Below are 17,978 nucleotides of genomic sequence, written 5' to 3' on the forward strand. Positions count from 1 at the left end.
TTGTACAAAGCACTTTTGCTCTCTCACACCCTTTCCTTCTCTTTTCCTAACACTCTCAGAGACTTCTATCTTTAGCCAGTTATCCTTGCTGCAATTTTCTTAAAATTGTAATTGGATAATCACACGGGCTCAGGGGAAGCCTGTGTCAGAGGAATTCCTGGGGATATAGCCCCCATTTGATGAAACTGAGAGTTGTTAAATTAACAAAGGACTGACTAAAGATACGATTCTTTACTTGTAGTAGAAATCCTGTTTTACCAGCAACTATTTTTAAAGAACCCTATAACAAAACATGTACACTTGTACATTCATGTTCCTGTATTTTATTTAAATCATACTCTAAATTTATGAGTATCATTATTTGAGCATGTGTCTCACTGGGATGGACCTCTGAGGTTGAAGGTAGCAAATGCACTAGCTAAGGCTGAAATTCACAAAAGCATAGGCACCATTTGAACTAATTTCCCCAAATCAGTTTCCTTTTTGCACTTTCTGAGTGTACATGTAGCTCAGTGGCATGCAAAAACCCTACACGTAACAAAACTGTGGCTGAGAAACGCGAGATTAACCTTCTGCTTTGAAGAAACACTGGGGAGGGGAGGGAGGGGAGGGAGAAATCCTAAAATACCCCCCAAAAGCAGCAGCTGTTTTGTTCCAGCTTAGCAGTGACCAAATCTCAGCCTTACATTTTGCTGATGGCAGAACAGAACAAAGCAGTTACAAACCGTGGAGGAAAAGAAACCCACCTGCATGTGGGCCCCCCAGCTACACCCAGGCTGCAGAGCTGGTGCAGGAGAAGGGGTCAGCTCAAGCGTGGCACACATGACAGCCAGCTTTGCCTTCCTCCTGCCCTGCATCTGGCCCACCTTGCGCAGCCAGAGGAGTACCACCAGGTACAGAGGTGTTACCAGCCGGGCTGCATCAGCCTGGCAGCACAGAGGAGATGGCTCTTGGCTCTGTAGGGGGCCACTGAAACCCATAAGTTGTGTCAGGACAAAGGCAGGGGAGGAAGGAGGAGAGCAGGCAATGTCTGAACTGCGAGCTCCACTGTAAAAAGTGTTTCAGTTCCAAGATAACATAGCGCTGTTCACAGATTTCAGCTTATATAGGCTTTTCCATATATCTATTTTTATTCCTGAAGCATTCCCCGTTGCTGTATGATGAAAAGAAAGACTGGACAGCATGGATGCACACAGATATGCAACCACATTCACATGCTGGTTATAATCTTCGTAACTGTCCACCCTGCTAATGCAACCTGTGCTCCAAGAGCCAAGCTGTAGCCAACCCAGCTACAAGGGTTATCTTTGTGGCAAGTTTTTTTAAGTCAGATTCTTGCTGAAATGAGAAGACATTTGACAACAGTGGGAGGACCCAGGACAGATGAGGGAAGAAATATGAATCATGTGCCAGCCAAAATAACCAACATAAAAATCCAAACATAACAATAAATAATAGGAAGAAATAAGAGAACATGTTCTGGCCTCTTATTCTAAAGGAGTGAAATGCTTCTTTTCTAGTGCTGGCATCTGGCACATGCAGGTCTTGAAGAAATAAAGCTGGGACAAACTCTTCCTCCTCCTTATATGCATATTTCAGAGCTTAAAAATTACAGCACCGGGGCAGCAATGAGGCATTTCCCGAACCTCCATGTATCCAGGCACCATCCAACCTGCTGCCATACTGCTCTCCCGAACCTATGAAGTCTCTCTTCCCTGTGTGTTCCTGCCAGGCACTTTGGGGTAGTGCTACCTGACCAGCCTGACCAAGCCCAGACCCGTGTAGTACTCACCCCACTGCACACTAGCTAACGCAGGATACTTGCACAGAGCCCTGGAGGTCTGGAAGGAGAGAGACCAGAGGTGTTCAGACACAAGCTTTCCTTCAGGGACTCAGGAGGGGCCAGGCACAGGCAGATTTGAGCAAGCACAAAGCTCTTGCTATGTAACACAGATGTTTTGAACTCAAGCTACATCCAGAGACATAGAAAGAAAGTCACAGGGCTGTGCACATGTAGATCCGACCTCTGCAGTGGACAGAGGCATTGTGTCAGAAACATCACCTCTCACCCCATAGCTCCCTCCTTCACCTCCATGAAGCGGCTCCCACCTTCCCAGCTTAATGTTTCCTGATTGTTTCAGTGCCTTGCACATTTCCACCACCCCAAGTCCTTACCCTCCACGCCCCTCTTTATCCTGCATCCTTAACTGCTCCTAGAGAGGTGAACCCAGCAACAGCTCCACACCTCCTTCCAAGGAAGGAGAATATCTGGGTGTTAGAGCTTAATCCTCTCCGCTTGCCCTCCCCTGCTCACCACAAGCAGGCAATGGAGGCAGAAAGCAGGACCCTTCTCAGCACCAAGCCCTCCCACCAGAAAGCCCTTGGGCTGAAGTGATGCTCTCCATGCAAACAGGAGAGGCTTTTCCTGCAAGGAACACAAAACAGCAAGTAAATCTTCTGCAGCTGCCAAAAGCAACCTGTTATAAATGGCCCTCTAAGTTATGAGATATGGACTCTCCACAGCACAGTTAATAAATAATACACTACAATACTTCTGTGTGTGGAAGTGCAAGTTCAATGACAGTTCTGCTTACCCAAGAGGGACCACAGTTAAAAATGTGTCAGGAAAACAATACTTTTTAATTACACAGCAAATATTTAAAAAAAAAAAAAAAAAAAAAAAAGAAATGGAAAGGAGCTTGCTGCAGTCTTCCAAATCCATAACTAAAAAGCCTTTTCTAGGACAACAAAACTAAATGCATAGAACAAAAGCCATCATTTTATAAGAAAAGATCTGTAAAGAAAAACAGAATTTTGTCCAAGCATTATAATCAGCTATTCACAAAACAGAGGCTAGGATGGAAAGAGAGTGTGAGAGTGTATTTATAACCCAGTTTACAGTAACATCCTAAGGCCCTGCGATGGATCCCTCCTCAGGATCCTGTTGTGCCAAGCTCTGCACAGACACACTCAGAGAAACCAGCCCAGGCTGAGGAACAAGCACGGCCACTGTAACAAGGGAAGTGACACTGGCACAGACAAGGGCCACCTGAAGCGCTGGAGCCCTGACGGCCTCTTCCCCTGCTTCCTTTTCAGAAAAGCATTCCCTCCATCCAGTTTCCATCCAGGTATCGCCCAAAATGCTTCACGTAAGGGGGCAGCTGTCCCCAACAAACACACAGCAAAAGGCACCTTGCTGCCAGCATTTAATCGCTTTCAGGCTGTTTTCTTGGACATGCCACTTCCACTTTATTTTCCTGCTACGGCTGAAGTCTGACCTTTTCCTCTCCCCCTCTCCATTTCAAAGATCTGATTGACAGCAAAAGAGAACAGGTATCAGAAGCTCCCGCATTTGAAATGCAAATGAAAATTAAACTTGCATTTGTCGGTGCATGCAGCGCTCTAGCTTGGAATATCCAGATTTCCCCGGCCCAAAGGAGGGAATTTCAGCCCCCGGGGACCGGCGGCCGGGCCAGCGCGGCTGCAGAAGCGGCGGAGACCCGCATCTGCGGTGCTGCCGCCCGGCCCTGCCCTGCCCTGCCCTCACACCGGCCGTGCCCCCCACCGAGGGGCAGCCGGGGGGTCCCCCGGCTCCAGCAGCAGCACAGGGGCCACAGCGCCCGTTCGCCTCCCCCGTCCCCCGCTCCCGCGACCCCCGGGGCCGGCCGCGGCCGCGCACGTCCGCTCTCACCGCGCAGAGGCGTCTCCGTCCGGGGGACGCGGGGCGCTGCCGCCGCGGAGGCTGCTCGGGCTCTCCCGAGCGGTTCTTCTTCTTTCTTTCCTTTCTTTTTTTTTTTTTTTTTTTTTTTTTTTTTTCCCTCCCCCGCCGGCCGACGAGCGGGGGCTGCTGCCGGCTGCGCGGCGCCGCCGCCCGCCTCTCCCCGCGCACCGCCGGGGCTGGAAACCGCCTCCTCCGGCAGAAACTTTCCCTCCGAGCGCGGGGAAGTTCAGGGCCGGACACCCACCGCCCCGCGCCCCCAGAAACACGCGTGTGCCCTCCCGCCCCCACGCGCCGGGGCTCACCTGGGAACGCGGAGGACGCGCGCAGCCACGTCCCGCGCGCTGCGCTCTCCTCCTCCTCCTCTTCCTCCTCCTCCTGTTCTCCCTCCTCCTCTTCTTCCTCCTCCTCCTCCTCCCCGATCCGCGCTCCCTGGCTCCGCCCCGCCCCGAGCTCCGCGCCTGGGTTGGGAGGGGGGTTGGGGGGGTGTCACTCCGGGGACCTGTCAGCGGCCGGGGCGGGGAGGGCGGGCCGGGGGCGCCGGGCGAGCCAAGGCGGGTGCGGGAGGCGGCAGGCGGCGGCCGCCCTGCCCCGCTCGCAGTTCGCGGGGCTGTGCCGGGAGGAGGCGGTTACGCGGCCCTGCGCGGCCACGGCTCCCTCTCCTGGCCCGAGCGGTCCTGCCGGCCTGAAGCTGCCGGCGGGGGGGGCGGGCAGGCGGCTGCCTGAAGTGAGTCCCCGTCCCCACAGCGGCCGGGGGACGTGTGGAGCCGGCCCGGCTGCCTGCTCGGGTAAAGCGGGCTGGCGAGCGCTGCCCCAGGGCTGCAGCCGCCCCCTCCGCTCTCTGCAGGTCGCTTGTCCCCCGGGAAAGCAAAGTTTCCCTCTCCATGGTGTGCTGGGAGGGAAGGACCCGCCGGCGACAGCCGTGGCACCGCACAGCACCCCGGGTGCTGCGATGCCACCTTGTCCCAAGAGAAGTGGCACCTTGCTCCATCAACCCCGGCTGCAGCACAGATGGGGCTGAGGCTTTGATGGGTGAGGAGCAGGCACCTGAAACAGACTGCAAGGGGAATGATAGCTGAGGAGTGGGAGAGGAATCTGCGGAAATTCAGGCTGGCACCTTCTCCCAGAGAATATGACCAGTGATAATCAGTGCAGCTCCTAGAGCAAGAGTGCCCTTGCCCTGGTCAGGGAGGAAAGCTCACTCTGCTCTCAGGTTGGCCTCTCAGGCTCTTCTGTCCAGGTAGTGAGTGACCAGGCCTTATTCATGCTTTTGTCACCTCTTGGCAGCCTGACAGCAAAGCGATATGTCTGGACACAAAGCCTGTAGTGCTAAGGCAAATCCTGTCAGTTCAAAGTGCTGCAGCACTTCTTAGCGTTATTGGCTGCAACACTTGGACTTAGTTCAATATTTCAGTCGTTATCCCCAGGCAGTGGCTCCAGGATACCTAGGAGACAAAATTTCACTCCATCCCATGAAGCTCCTCTGCAACAAACGTGCCCTGGAGAGTAGGGCCTAGCCAGGGTGCCTGGTACAACCTCTCAGCCACCATCATCTCCATCTGCTCAGCCAGGCCATGTGAGGCACCACTGCACACATGCTGATGCTGTGAAGGGGGTCCTTGCCCTCATCAGCCCAGTCCAGCTCATCAAGTTGGGTACGCCTGAAGTTCCCTCCCACCTCGAGGAAGAGCTGCTGTGGCCTGGCTGTGCCACAGGGCGTGAAGGAGCTGAGGTGGGAGGCCAGTGAGGCTCCTGCTGCTCTGGCAAGAATAGCTCTCCCTTGCCTTCCCTTGCCTTGCCTTGCCTTCCTCAAAATTAGGCAGAAAGTTTCTTATCTCAGCAGCTTTCATGTCCTGGTGGTGAATGTCCTTGAAAATCTGCCTACTTGGCTTGTGCTTAGAGTCAGCTCTACTCAAGCCATCTCTAACCCAAATCCATCAAAGTAACTTGTTAAGGTGGAGCTCTGTGCAGACTCATTTACCCCCGTCTAAGGGCAGATTAGTCTGTGTTTTGCTCCATGCTACCTGCACAGCTCCAGGATCCAAGTTGTCTCGTCTAGAGCTACTTTAATTATCTGTATACTCAGCTGCATTACTGAATATAGGCAAAACTGGAATAACAAGGCACATTTTGTGAGCTGTATTTTCCAACATACTTACAGAGAAATATGTGCTTAAAATCTTCAGTTGAAACACGACAGTCCACTTTTCTCATAGAAGATGAAATAACAAAAGGATTGCATATTTTAGTCGTGATATTTAACGCAGCTGTGGGAGTAGCTCAGCTGCTCCAGTGATTGTGACAAGAATTAAATAATAACAATAATGATACCTTGTTCTATGTAATATCTGCCATCCATAGATACAGATCTGGGATAGGGCATGTCATTATTCTTCTTTGGGAGGATCCAGACACTGTTGCAATACTGGTAATGCAGGTTAACAGTCATCGACACATGTACCCTGGGAAATTCATACTGTTCCAAAATCCTAGCTTGCCAGTGCAAATTAGGGTCTTTAGACCAGTGTCATTAATTTTCTCTGATTTTGATGGAAAGCCAGAATTCAACTTCAGACTTCACTGAAAAGCTTATGATTTAAGGTTCAAGACCAAGTTTCCAGAGATAATTATATGGCTGCAGCTGATAGCGAAAGTCCCAAACTACACCTGTATATTGTGTTTTCATACGAAAGGTTTCAAACTCTTTTTGCTTATAGATGAAAAGAATCAGCAATTCCCTCCTGTAAAATAAGGATAATATTGCTCACTTGGGCTCAGTGCTGTCATAAGGATTATTTTCGTATTGCTATTTTTTCTCCCATCCTCTCTCCACACTTGCACATGCTATTTCTGTGCAGGTTAAAATGCAACACAGTTACACCCTAGAGTGAATTATACTACAGTTTGAAGAGCAATTCAGTAAACAGAAAACATTTTTAAAGCAGAAAAAAGTGGCATCGTGCCACAATTTTTGGGCAGGGAGTGAAGAGTAGCATTACTAAGTAAAACCACAGGGGGGACTTAAATAGCAGAGGAACGTGTTGGTGTTTAGCCAGGACACTGGAGCTGCTGGCATTGCAACTGCTGCGAAAATATTCCACAGATTTCCAGTAACAAGTGGCCAAAGGCCTTGGTTTGCTGCTGTTCTATTCCAGTTAGGCAATTTAGAGCTAGAAGTGCAGGAGGAGCCTGGATTATAGAGCCCAGTTCTCTGCCATGTCAAGCACAACGTTAGTTTTGATCCTTTTCATGAAAGGACCATGCTCCAACTTAAAACAGGATTGTGCTTTCTGCCCATTACTCCTTCTGGGAGATTCTCCCAGACCGTCCATGTCCCTGATGGTCAGGAACCTTCATGTTATTTTCATCACCACTTTATTCCCACATATTCTGGCACCAGCGTTGGTTCTCCATTCAGTAGCTGTTTCTCTCACCGCTCTGTACTTGGGTATTTTTATAGAGATGGTTCTTGCCTCCTTTCCTGACCAGAGCTACACAGGACTGTTCAATCTTCTTTCCTAAATATCTCTCAATTCACCTCAGACCTTTTCCCTCCATCTGCTCTCGTTTCAATTAATCTTGAAGTGCATATGAATAACCAAAGTGGTTACAGTATTAAATGGGAGGAGGCTCACTGATGCTTCATACAATGCCATTAAAGTCCCCATTTCTCACTGCAATATCTCACCTGGTAACCCCAAAATTGTGTCTATCCTTCTGCAAATAAGCTGTAGTGGTGACCTCATATTTCTCCTCCATTTTTGCTTGCAATGAGAAGTTCTCAGGCTGGATCAGAAACTTGTTACTATTCCCCTGTCAGTTCCCAATTCTCTTGTATTTGTCCCAACTCTCAGCCTGCACACAGTTTTCTGATTTGTTTGTTCTTAGCCAGCATTTCTGATACTGGGAGATCAAGGTAGTTTCATAACCTCTAAAAGACATGTTCCTGCTTGTTACTTTACTCACACCCACCTAACCCATTTTTCCTCCTTCCTAGTTCAGGAAACAAGCCCTAGACTACATATAATTATAGTCTGTGTAGTTATAAATGAATGTGCCTTCTGTGTTTTACACCTACGTTTTAAATGGCATTGAGAAGAGCGTCCCTGATAACCTAATATACAGGACACAGAAGAAATGGGAGAATGACAGACATTTCTGACATAGCAGCACATGAACCTCCCATCTGCTTCTGTCAAGAAGCCGAGGTTACCCACACATGGGGGTAAGGGCTGAATATTTTCTTTTGAGACCGTTTTCCAGTGAGGAGCCTGTGGCTGGCTGTGCGGGCATGCATGGCTTTCACATAGATATGCACTGCTCATTCACCAAAGCTCACGAGGAGTTGCAATTGTATCTGTGTCAGGTGAGCTTGACTAACACAGATCATGTATTCTTTGCCATACTGACTATGTCCAAACTAGATCTCAAATCATCTCACTTCCCAGTGAGGCATGTTGTGTGAACCTCTGTAAAAACCCTGCGCAATGAGGAGGGATTGGAAGCACTGCTTCCTTATGAGTTCAGCTACGTTTATTGCTGAGGATGTAGCAAATAGCTGTTGTCCATGTGCTAAATATCATTAGTGTCTCTTCCTCTGTGTTACCGTGGTGGTAGGACTGCTAATGCAAATGGTTCTCAGATGGAAACTTGACCTTACATGACTTGCACCTAAGTCCATTCAAATCTCTGTCACAAATGTTTTGATACAGCCTAAGGGCAGAGATGTTTCTCCAGTCCTATGAGTCTGTGCTAAAACTATTTCAAATCAGCGATGAAGAGGAATATCTTCTCATCCTGCTAAAGGCTTCAGTTTTTGGCAGGTATCTGACCCACAAGTACACACGTTGGACACAGTTTGTGTTTAGGGTGCCTGAGCATCCTCTGCACAACACATTCAAGTATACAGAATTTGTATAAATTGCCCAACTGTGGAGTTTGCAGGGACGCTTAAACTGGGTTGGCGATTCAGCTGGACAAGACCAGCATCTGTCTCAAACAGTCTTTGAAGAAAGTGTCTAGCCTGGGCGTTAATTAGCTGCAGCTTACCTCACTTGCTCACTGATGCCAGTGAGAAGCAGCAGGCTGTCAGCAGATTAATAAAGCTAGTCTGAATACAGCCTTGGTCGTCTAGGCAATTTCCTACTGCTGTGTATTTCTACACGGAGAGGTCTCTGGAGTTGTTTTCAGACACCTTGCTTCTCTGGCTGATGGTTCACTGACACTATCGCAAAAGGGAAAAGGCACTGAAGTAACAGTTTTTCCTGAGTAAATGGAGCTAATTAAAAGATCATAAGAAAGCAGGAAAATCTTTAATATGTCATGTTTTTATCCTACCTAATTGTAAAAGCTCTTCCTGTCTTGACATAAGTTTATACAGATGTTTTGGTGCTTTAATGGTTTTTCAATAGTCTTTTTTTCTTAACGAAACCCAGCTTTTCTGAGTAACTGTCCGATGATGAATGGCAATGGTTATGGAAAAGAGAAAGCATCATGTCTGGTGAATGAAAAAAATTCCATTAGCACATTCAAAAGCTTATTATTATAATCAATTACAGTTTACTTTTTCCCCTAAAAATGCAAGATCATCCTGCAGAATGGCCTTTAAAATCTTTGATTTCACTTTAGCAGTGATGAAGCAACATTAACCTTTAGACTGTCGGTTTATCTGTGCATAAGTTAAGGATTTCTTAAGGGAAACAATCCTTTTGTGTAACTCTTAGAAAGGTTACACAAGCAACAGAAGATTTTAGGAGCAAACTCAAGAAACTGCAGAAAACCTTACACAATCCCTGAAGAGGGCATCTGCAGATTAACAAGGCCTTGATGTGGGGAGATGCTGTTACTTGACAAAACTGGGTATTCCTCCATAACAGGCTGGCATGTTTTAACCAAAGGGCAGGACCCTCTGCTCCTGTTAATCAGCGCTGCGCTGATGGAGCTGTAGCAGTTCATGCTGGTGGAGGTTTTTGGCAACGTTAAGCGCTGTGGTTAGGCAAAATACCCACCTGCACAAAGAGTGATTCCTGGCATCCTTGCAGCTCATTTCCCAGGTTAGTGTATTTCCAGACATTTGAAAGTTCCTTTCTCTTAATAGATGCTATTCATCATTATAAAAATAAGCATAACAGATGAAGCAGAATGGCCAGTTTTGCTCTAACTCCATTGACCTCACTGGATTTACATTAGAGAAGACTTTGGAGTAATAAATTTGCATTTGCACAATTACTAGGAACCTGCTGTATTTCCTCCCACCTGACTGCTATCGATTTCCCGGGTGCCAGATCAGCACAATGCAGCCCCATGCAGCTGCAGTGGACCAGCTCCGGTGGCAGGAGCAGGGGGATGTGCTGGCCTTGCTGGCCCTGTGTCACACCAATGGTGCTGCCTGGGCCGTGGGTGGCTTCTGCTAAAGGCCCACCCCACCCCTTTATTGTTACCTCCTGAAGCACAAGGGAGGAAAGTCTGGAGCAGCCTCCTGGCAGATGCAGGAAGAGTAAAGTAGACTAATAGAGTGGTCAATTCTTAAATGGAAGTCGGTATGATTATAAAAGTCATCGTGAGCTCTGTGAAAGCAGAGGGCAGGACTCAGAGATGCTGCTGGTAACTTGTCATCCTGGGTTTCCACATCTATCCTCAAGGGAAAATCGGAAGCCCTTAAGATGATTTTCTTTCCTGTAGCAGGAAGAGGGGCTGAGCCAAAATTTGGAAAGGTGTAATAAACGCTATTAGCTTCCCGGGGCATAACAAGCTTGGACAAAGGTTTTTGAAGGACTGGGCAAGCCACAGGAATATTTAATTAATTGTGTATGGTATTTGGAGAACAGCTGTAAAGATCAACAGAGGAAGTATTCAATTTGTATGAAGAATGATGAAAGGATGCTGCCTGCATGTGTGGGTACAACAACCTACAGCTCTCACAGGAACGTGGGCACCTTGAGGAAAATGCTTTGGTTAGGGCAGTTAATTACTGCTATGTAATTTGACAAAAAAAGACTGAATTAAGTCAACGGAAATGGGATAGATGTATAGGCAGCCTTAAGACACAAGCCACACTTACGGAAACTTTTTTTTTTTGGAAGCAGATCACCCACCTGCCTCTTCCTTATGAAATGAGAGATCTTAAAGATCACTGAAGAGGAGGGAATCAAGAGCAACGCATTTGTTAGCAAGTCATAAATTTGCAGGGAGAAAGTGAGGGGAGCAGAAAAAGAATGAACTTGAATTTCACAAGGGCGAGAGGCACCCTTGAACCCCAGCAGTTGCTCTGCTCATGGCAGAGAGCCATCAACTGGGAGATGCAAAGACGCAAAGCAGCATCTGACAATGAAGTTCACAAGTCGTTAACCAGCGATGTAAAGATGTGCTCCACAGGCTGCAAGTTAAAGGACCTCTCAGGTTTAACACTTAGTCTTCATAATATGCAGGAGAAACCTCTGAAGAGAGTAATTGGCCAAAAGGAAACGAACAATAAACACTATGATGGAAGTCAGTGCTCCTGGGAACTTTTATTATTTTTTCAGTTAAATTTCTGTGTATTATTATTTCTCTGTGTATAGCATGGTTGAAAGATCCTGGGTGAACTGATGTCCTCTGCCCGTCCTAAGAAGGCTGAAGTTAGAGGACGTTTCAAAGCAAGGTTTCTTATCCCCATAAACATCAATTCTTCATCTATCTGAAACAAAAGGTGTCCCTTCATGTTTGCACCACTCAACTTTTTTAAAAAAACATTTTAAAATACTTTAAATTTGCATTTTTTTCCTTTAAGATTTGACTTCTATTTCAAGCACATTAAAATTCTCCCCTCCACTTCTTTTCAGTCAAAACTCTTCACTGAATTCTTCTTCAGTTTATAAATAGTTTTGGTCCCTCTAAACCATCATTTTTATGACTTTCATATTGCTGGAAAAAAGACACTGCTATTATTAGTCACCTACAGTCTTCAAGATATTACACAAACTATTGTCAAACAACTTCTGTTCCACTATTACTGGGAGGACACCCTATTAAATGGATGGGGTTTTTTTCTTTGACCAGTCACTTCAGACAGGTTTCTCAACCCACAGTTGTGCAATCAGTTAGGAAATTATTTTGAGGTTGAAAATACCCTTAGAGGAAATTTCCAGTTTGTTCTCACACGGTTGTGTGCTCCCAGCCACGCTTCTCTTGGCTGAGCCCAAATCACCATGTTCAGGTTCGCCAAGAATTACACCTGTCCACAGGTGAGATCCCACCCTAAAGGACAAGTGCATTGCATTGGGACGTATTAAGTCAGGAAAAAGTTGTGTACCTGGTGCAGTATAACACGGGGACCTTAATGTTTCTGATGCAAATGTGGTTTTATGGGGAGGAAGCTGTTTGGACAAGAGCTGTGACTCCCCATCACTTTCCAGATGTATCTGTGCGTAATGTCTGGCTGGTGCCTCCCCTTAGCTCCACTTTCCTGCTCTTGCCACACCTAAAGTATAATTACAACCTATTGTCATCTGTACTTAAGTCAGGTTTAGAGCATAATTTTTAGCACATTCAAGATCTAAATAAAAGTTCTCCCTTCAATATATGATAGTAGAAAAGGTAACAGAAAACAAATGTCTCCTGGAAAGCCAGTTAAATAACTTGTAATCTGGACTTCCTTGTGAAGTTAAATATGGGGCTGCAGCTCTTCCCTTCTCCATGAACACTCTGCTCTGCTGGCAAAAAGAGATTTCCTTAAGCTTTTTATCCGGTAAAATCACCTAACCTATCATTTTCAGGCATGGAATTTTTCTGCTCACACATGCTGTCAGTTGTTCTGTGGCGTTATTTCTCATGCAAACCAAAATAGTTCCTGATTTAAAATGTTCCTCAACCTGACTGTTCACATGATAAATGACATAATGGAGTCGCATTCGTTAGCACCAGAAGCAAACTCCAAAATAGAACCAGACAATTACTAAACAAACATTCTGTAATTATCTTTTCTTTCCTGACCAGCTGAACGATGAAGAAAGCGGTAATGTGTGGAGCTCATGATTAGAGCTGGTCATTTAGGCAACAAAAATTATTGGATTCAAGTGTATTTCATCAATCAGAGTGTGGAGGGAGCTGGTTTCAGCCGATGGGACCAATATTGTGGTGGATGTTGATTGTTTTCCCTGTGTTGACTCCCACTGACTTCCCTTTTTATACTTTTAATCTGTCTCCTACATCACTTCATGCAGCCTTCTCTGGCTTATTTTCTTCTACCTTGCGTTAATAGTTAATTCCATTGGTTTTGGCATACCCTTGACCTTCAGCAATTACCAACACCTTGATATAAATCTTTGGACATGTCACACTGTATACTACATTATACATGTTTGAATACTACATGGAGGTGTTCGCAAGTAGGCATGTCCTCATAAGAACTGCAAGAGACTTTTACAGACCTTTGTTAGTCCTTCTCTGGAGCTTATTAGTCCATTATCTGGCAACATAATAGTCTTATTCTGAGGCACACCATTATTTCAATTACAGAATGATCATAATTAGTCTCTGCTTATTAGGACTTCATCACTTAGTCTACAGATGGGAACCTGTGTAAATCTTAATTAAAAGAAAAAAAAAATTGCTTGTTGTTTAAACATGAGTTTAAGTACTATCCTACAAATTAAGGACAAGCTTGAGGGCTCTTTTACATATAGCGAGGGTAAAACGTATTTGATTACTTGCTCAAGCAAAAGAAACATTCCAGATGTTCAGGGAAAAAAAGCTCAGAGATGGTGTATCAGCTTGTGAAAGAATTCGTGTGGCTTGGACTCTGGGCTGACACTGCCCAATGTATCTCCAGTCCTGTCCCCAAGGGCCATGGCTACCTCAGAAATGTTGACTGTGGAGGTATTAGTTGGTGATGCAGCGAGGAGGGCTTGGGAGAGTTTCTGCATGATGAGCTGGGGGCTGAGCAGCAGCAGAGTCCCTTCTGCAGGCTGGTAAAGCCAGGTCCTCCCTGGTGGTGGAGGGGCAGAGAGTTTAGCAGACATTTCATTTGTTGAATGAAGAATCGGTTTCCTTCAAAGTGAAGCACAAATTGTCACTAGGGAATATCCTGAAGGGAAGAGTCTGAAGTTTAAGAATTATTTGTTCAAAATATTCAGCATGTATTACAAACAGTGAGGCACAGCCAACAGTTCAACAACTGCAATGCAGGGTGAAGTTTTGTCATTCCTGTAAGTATTTATGGCAGATATTCTCATTAGTTTAACTCCCAATGAGCCCTACAAAGGGAGTGTTTAGCACCGTGAAGATTTGCAGCTGTGTGGAACAGGGTCTCTGGAACAGTCATCACAGAAGTCCTCGCTGGGGCTTGTTCTAAGTAGTGAAAAACCAAGCAAGGTGGATTGCTAGAGTCTTGCCTAAAGCAGCACTATGTGCACCAAGCGTAGCAGAGCTGGTGAATCCTGCAGGCTTCCTCATGTGCCTGCCTGCAGAGGAAAGGAGCTGTTCCAAATGCCCAGGGAGCAGCTCTCCATTCGTCTCTCCTGCTGCAGCCAGATGTGCTTGTACTTCTGGAAGCAAGTAGGTGAGTCCTTTGCATTTCAGTTATATATCCAAAGGGCATGTGCTTTTGCTACTGCAGGTAGCATGTCGTCTCTTCCTGAAACAATTCTCCAGGCATGAAGTAGATAAAATTTTGTGACACTGTGGATAAAATCAACTACTGCTAGTTTCTGTAACAAAATAAGGATCAACCCAGCCTTGCATTCAACACAAGAAAGAAGATTTCATATGCAAAGCAATAATTCACAAGGAATCTGTTGTCCTCTTTCCATTAACCTTTAACATTAGCCTAGAGAAATGTGGAAGCCTTTCCTCCTTCCACCGTTGTGCTTTGGTACAGTGTCCAGGGCTTTACTTGGTAAAGTGCTACCAGGCAAAGACAGCTCTATCTTATGTTGCTTTGTAATAAGGAGTGGATTAAGGATACAAGCACAGCTACTTCATCATTGTGACTTAATGATGTTCAGTAAATAAGAGCACTTTGAACTACTTTGATTCCAAGAGCAAGGGGAGCAATGATTGATTAAATCTTCAGTGTCTAAGATCAGAAATAAAGTCAGGGGAATGCTGCAAAAGGCCAGGAAAACTGCCAGAAATATGGATTGAAAGTCACTTCAGTTATTAGGGAGCCTCTCACCTTCCCAATGTCCAGCAAAAACATTTAATTTTTTAATAACTTTATTTTTCTTAATCAGTCAGTATCATCACAATCATTCTGCTGGTGGACATCATTCTGGTCTCCCCAATTTTTATATGCTCAGCACATTATGCAATATCAGATCACATATTATGGCTCAAGGAGCTGTGCCTTTCGGTTTGAAGACGTAACACACAAGTGGAAGTGCTGGAGCAGAGGTGGAATTGCCTCTGTCCACCATGGCCAGTGGTGAGAGCAGGGAATGGCAAGAGCAAGCAGAGCTGTGGGCTCATGGCCAACCTGTCCAGTTGTCAGACACCCCAGGATGCCTGGGAGAACTGAGAATTTTTTGGCCTTGAAGATGAATCAAAAAAGTGGAAGCATTGGTCTAAGCCCACTTAAATCAAATTTTGGCAGTGCTGTCTTTTTTCTGGTGAGTACCTCCCACCCCTGTTTCATGCTCAGTGCAATACAGTCAGTTTTTTAGAAGCCTTGTGCAAGGGGTGAATTGGTCAGGTCTTGAGAACAGCAGTATAAAATCAAAACTTAAGAAATTGCAAATATAAAAAATCAATCAGCTTTTAAATTTCCATATTTTTTTAGATTAAATTGTTGAGTATGGCCCACATTAATTTGCTGGCGGTCTTTTTGCTGAAAAGTATTGTCTTAGTGAAAACCAGAAAATTCTGCCTATTTCTGCATACAAATTATTGTTTTCATCTGTGATTTTCTAACTCCCAAGGGAATTAATGAGTAAAGAAGAGCTCTTCATAACGCATGTGTATATGTGTGTATGTTTGTATATAGATATTCTATTGCTTATTTATTATTTATGTTGCAGGAGCTTATTCAAAACATCAATCTACCTTTTTCTTTGAAAATACTCATCTACAAAAATTACTGACCTGTCTCTCCATCTTGCCCCTTTCAGTGACAGCTCAGGTCTGGTTTTGTGACCCCACAGTGGGCTCCAGTGCAATGTCCCAGCCCGTGCCATGCATGGGCTGGGAGCTGGAGAGCCTGATTCATTCTCATGGTTCCAGTTGCTGGTACCTCTGAGACCTGTTGTACAACACCAGGCAAGTCATCTAATTCCTTGTGTCTGCTCTAGCCCTCGGCTGCAGCGAGGCAGTGAGGAGAGGCACTCAGACACACGTGGGATGCCCTCCACAGCCCCCGCAGAGTCAGACCTGCCTGCGTGCTGCACCAGCACCACACTGCCTCGAGGACAGCCTCCATCACTCCCCAGTGAGCCGGGACCTGAGATTTCAGCATCCTGCTGGCAATGCCAGTCTTCTGAGGTAGCAAGACACAGCGGGCTCTTTTGATTAAAAATAGGTCAAGATTTAATTGAAATGAAGATACATTTTCAGATGTGCAGAAATTTGAACCAGCATTGAACATTCCTTTTTTTTTCCTCCATTTGATGCTCATTATTTGAAAGATGTGCAAAACTTCTGGATTTCTGAAGTCAATAGTGACCCAATAATGTAATGAAGATCTCCCGTCACTGCCCTCTCCCCAAAGAATTTCCTGCAGTTTTATTCATCATTTCACACATCACTAAGTAAACATCCTCCTTCCCGTCACTGGCCTGATAGAGGCTTACTGCATTACTGTGTAAAGCACAAGGATCATGATATGAAATGCAATATAGAGGAACAGGCAATCTCAGTATCCTTGAGGTATCTCTGCCAGGAGCATGGAAAGCAGTTCAATTTCAGGCGTAATGAGATGAATTCATGAGTCACTTTTATTGAACCTTTTGTGATTTTGCTGTTATCTCCAACAATTACAAGTCTTGACTAATAAACAGTGTTATTATATATAATAAGAAACATTTCCATGTCTCTGTGTGCAGAGTGGCTGGAGGGGATAGACTTCAGGTTGATTTTTTAAATATTTTCCAATTAGATGACCAGGTGTTAGCGTGCAAACCTGTTTGGTGGAGGCTTCCAATCATGGCTCCTTAGCAACTGAAGTAAAGTTAAATTAAATTGATGAATGATGCTCTAAAAAAAATTAACAACTCCAGCAGAGAGATTAATCTGTAATGCCCTTTTACGAAAGATTTACGGGATGTGATGTGCATTTGCTATCTGCCAAGTGCAATTCATCACCTGAGTACACAAGTTTGCAAAACTGTTTTCTGATGAAGTGTAAAGTTAGATCTACTCACCCTTCCCAGATGGTGAGGGAAGATCTACCCCTTTGTTAAAGCTCTTCCTCTCGCCCTGGCAGCAGCCCTTGCGAGTCCTGGCCAGCTTGGGAGATGGCAAAGCCGTGTCACTCAAGGCTCAGGCCAGCTGTTGGGCTCTGGGACATCGTCTCCTAACACCCCCAGCTCTGATACTACAGAGCAATGCTCTCCAGCACCAGTTTCTGCCACGCTATTCCACTTCTCATTGTTCACAAGACATTAAACTTACAGACAAAACAAAACCACAACCTCCACCCCCCAAACTGGGTTTTATCATTCCTACTCTGTCCTTTCCCTCTCCGTTTAATTAAAACCATAGTTTGAATCCAGTACATAGAAGACATTGAGACCAAACATTAATTTTTTGGTGGTGAGAGAGGGTCTGCTCCCTCCACTCAGAGGGTCAGGCAGTGTGTCCCTGCCTCTTATGAGCTGGTCCTCCATGTAGGCTTTCATGTCAGGCAATGCTGAGACAGCCCAGTGAAAAGTGGGGGCTGTAGGAACAAGGTTTGGGGTGGACCTCATGTGCACAGTGAGGTGATGCTGTGCCTACCTTTCCAAGTCCACCCTGGAAGCCTGACTTTGTGTACCTGGAGAAGGGGATCAACATTCAGACAACACAAGGCTGCAGGTGCTTTTTCTGGGCTGAGCTCCCCAACCATTTCCACGGCTTTCCTCTGGACTATCCTGACATGTCATACCCTGCCATGACTTCCAGCTCCTTCACAGTGATGTTGCTAGTAAAAAGCTACGTGTTTTATACCCTCCAGTTCCCTTTTCCTTTTCACTGATTGCTTTATATTGCAGGCAGTCCTTCTGACATGTGCACTTAATCAGTTTGTGACAGGAAGATGGTTCAATGGGCAAGCTCTGAATAAACAGCAAGAGCCCAAAATTGGAAATAGGGA

The 17,978-nt window shown here is 45.8% G+C and overlaps 1 protein-coding gene across 5 annotated transcripts in view; it reads right to left on the reverse strand.

Annotated features, from left to right (window-relative positions):
• The window catches only part of IL1RAP (interleukin 1 receptor accessory protein), a 47,791-nt gene extending 43,659 nt beyond the window's left edge, over positions 1-4,132 (reverse strand). For 3 of the 5 annotated variants that reach the window (XM_074912045.1, XM_074912041.1, XM_074912044.1), the window contains exon 1: positions 4,024-4,128. The gene's annotated coding sequence lies outside the window, so the exon portion shown is untranslated. Of the gene's footprint in view, positions 1-3,691; positions 3,776-4,023 lie in introns of those variants that run through there. The other 2 variants (XM_074912042.1, XM_074912043.1) reach the window with 2 other exon arrangements.
• Positions 4,133-17,978: the final 13,846 nt, after the last annotated feature.

This window comes from Athene noctua, chromosome 8 (genome assembly GCF_965140245.1).
Source record: "Athene noctua chromosome 8, bAthNoc1.hap1.1, whole genome shotgun sequence".
NCBI classification, from domain to species: Eukaryota; Metazoa; Chordata; class Aves; order Strigiformes; family Strigidae; genus Athene; species Athene noctua.